Here is a 3,214-nt window from a genome sequence, read left to right on the forward strand (position 1 = left end):
GCTCCCTTTGAATGAGAGGAGTACAATATTTAAAGAGAAATGGTCTATGTTTAAAGATTATTTCACTGAGGGTGGAGGATAAGAATTAAAACATAAATAAATGTTTTTATAAATATATATTTTGACTTTTGAGAAAAGGGGTGACAAATGAATTTTTTCTGTGGTTTTCATGGCAAAATCTTAAATTCTTGCCATTAATGGTAGTGTAGGACTCATGAGAACCCAGGAATCTTGACTAAAAGTCAGGAGACTGCACTTAGGTGAGAGCAGTATTAGCATCTTTTTAATTAACTACTTTTGACATCCTTATCATTCAAAAGTAGAGAAATTCCAGACTAATGTTATCAATGATTAAATCTAAGTATTACTTTATAAGGTACCCAGTAGATTAAAATAGTAGGGTTACAACCTAGATAGATCTAATGAGGTCCAATACCGCTGTATGATATTTAAGTTAATATACAAAGTAGTTTTTCAACTGCCTAGCCTTTTCTATAATCTTAGAGATGGTCCTAAAACAACAAATGATATACTGTCTTACTGATTATGCATTTTTATACTTATGAAATTTTACATCAAATATCACAAAATATTTTAGTTCAGTTTCTTTATGTACATAATGTTTTAAACATTTTACATCTGTAAACTTGGATTTTAATGGATCGATTATTAAAGTTTATGTGAATATAATTATACATGTATATATTTACTGTAATCAACTTTAAGTATATTTCTGCTCTGAAACCTTCTTAATTTAGTAAGATTATTGCTTTTACCATGACAATATGCTTAAATAAAATGTGTATTTATATAATCACTATAAAGACAATTTTATCTTCAATATTGAATTTAACTTTTTTTGCAATAGTACAATCACAATAATATCTGCAGTTTGTGTCAACTCTTAAAACATAAAAGTCAAGCTAATCTTAAAATAACTAATTTTCTATTTAGTTACCTGATAACACTTACAGAATTTTGACATTTTAATTATTTGAAAAGTATTCTTCTGCTTCTGTAGTTAATACCTTAATAGCCATCATTTCATATTATAAAAATGCATTTAAAACTTTTAATAAAAAATGTGCAGAAGTCATTTAGAACCATGGGCTTTTAATCTAAATGAAAAATTATACTTTTCCTATACACAACTTCTGTAGCTGGATATGTTAAATCGTGTCTTTGAATGCAATTGTTTTATAATAATTTCTTTTCTTTTTTTTTGTATTTAGATAACTCTACATTTATTGCTATAAAATAAAAAAAGATGAGTCGGACGGGCGCGGAGACGCTTCTGGAAGGAACGCAGCGATGGCTGCTCAGGGAGAGCCCCAGGTCCAGTTCAAACTTGTATTGGTTGGTGATGGTGGTCCTTGAAAAACGACCTTCGTGAAACATCATTTGACTGGTGAATTTGAGAAGAAGTATGTAGCCACCTTGGGTGCTGAGGTTCATCCCCTAGTGTTCCACATCAACAGAGGACCTATTAAATTCAATGTAGGGGACACAGCCGGCCAGGAGAAATTCGGCGGACTGAGAGATGGCTATTATATCCAAGCCCAGTGTGTCATCATAATGTTTGACGTAACATCGAGAGTTACTTACAAGAATGTGCCTAACTGGCACAGAGATCTGGTACGAGTGTGTGAAAACATCCCCATTGTGTTGTGTGGCAACAAAGTGGATATTAAGGACAGGAAAGTGAAGGCGAAATCCATTGGCTTCCACTGAAAGAAGAATCTTCAGTACTACGACATATCTGCCAAAAGTAACTACAACTTTGAAAAGCCCTTCCCTCTGGCTTGCTAGGAAGCTCATTGGAGACCCTAACTTGGAATTTGTTGCCATGCCTGCTCTTGCCTCACTGGAAGTTGTCATGGACGCGGCTTTGGCAGCACAGTATGAGCACAACTTAGAGGTTGCTCAGACAACTGCTCTCGCGGATGAGGATGATGACCTGTGAGAATGGAGCTGGAGCCCAGCGTCAGAAGTCTAGTTTTATAGGCAGCTGTCCTGTGATGTCAGCAGTGCAGCGTGTGTGCCACCTCATTATTATCTAGCTAAGCGGAACATGTGCTTCATCTGTGGGATGCTGAAGGAAATGAGTGGGCTTTGGAGTGAATGTGGCAGTTTAAAAAATACCTTCATTGTTTGGACCTGCATATTTAGCTGTTTTGGAACGCAGCTGATTCCTTGAGTTTCAAATATAAGACTGCTACAGTCACATCACAATATTCAGTGGTGAAATCTTGTTTGTTACTGTCATTCCCATTCCTTTTCGTTTAGAATCAGAATAAAGTTGTATTTCAAATATTCGTGTCGGGGTGGGTTTCTGCCTCTTGAGACCCAGCTGCAGTCGCTCCACACACCAAGCCAATCCCTGGGCCAACTGCTTGCACGGGAACTTCCTCTGGGGCGGGTTTCTCTGAGGCCTTCTCGCCTCCATTTGCCACCGAGGCCCTGTTCCGGGTTTTCTTCTTCTTTTGTGCCTTCATCGCCTAACGGGTGCGCTCTGGGGTCGGCGTTACTGCGCGGCAGAGACAAGACAGTGGAAGGATTCCCGGCGCTGGAAACCGCGCCGGGAAGCCGGCGTCTGCGGGAGGCGCAGTGAGTACCCGCGCCTGGGGCCCACGCTGCCTCCCCGGCATGAGGTCCTAGGGCCTGGAGGAAGGAGGGCAGCACGAGGGTGCCGGAGGGCCGCCGCAGTGCAAGGCCCCGCCACCCGCGCGTCTTCTCCACACCGCTCGCCGCCATGCGTCGCAGTCGCCTCCCTGTTTTATAATAATTTCTAACATGTGAATCAGATGCTAATATTGCTTCAGCATTTTTGTTTCTTATGGTCTTTTTGTTTATTTTTTTAAAAACCTAGTCTCATATATATATATATATATAAAAAAAACTTATTTTAGGTTCAGGGTTACATGAGTAGGTTTATTATATAGGCAAATTGCGAAATTCGGTGTCTTATGAGCTTTGTGTGATTAATGATGTCACTCTGGTGCCAATGGTGGATAATAAATGTCAGCATACATTTGAAGACAGTAATTCATTTATTTTCAATATATTTGAAGAGACAAACTTAATGTGTGATTTTTTTCACTAAATATGTCCTTTTATATTTTTACTACTACCTAAAAAGTTATAACATTTAAAAACAACATTACAATCAGTAAAAATAAATTAATAGTCTTACAGCATTTTATAAAAGTCAAAA

At 38.2% G+C, this 3,214-nt stretch overlaps 1 pseudogene across 1 annotated transcript; it reads left to right on the top strand.

Moving 5' to 3' along the window:
* Window positions 1-1,311: 1,311 nt before the first annotated feature.
* Window positions 1,312-2,314, top strand: LOC105537641 (annotated as a pseudogene). Its single transcript, XR_001005752.1, has one exon. The product of XR_001005752.1 is annotated as a GTP-binding nuclear protein Ran-like (transcript).
* Window positions 2,315-3,214: the final 900 nt, after the last annotated feature.

Source organism: Mandrillus leucophaeus, unplaced genomic scaffold, assembly GCF_000951045.1.
Source record: "Mandrillus leucophaeus isolate KB7577 unplaced genomic scaffold, Mleu.le_1.0 Scaffold177, whole genome shotgun sequence".
In the NCBI taxonomy this organism is placed as follows: Eukaryota; Metazoa; Chordata; class Mammalia; order Primates; family Cercopithecidae; genus Mandrillus; species Mandrillus leucophaeus.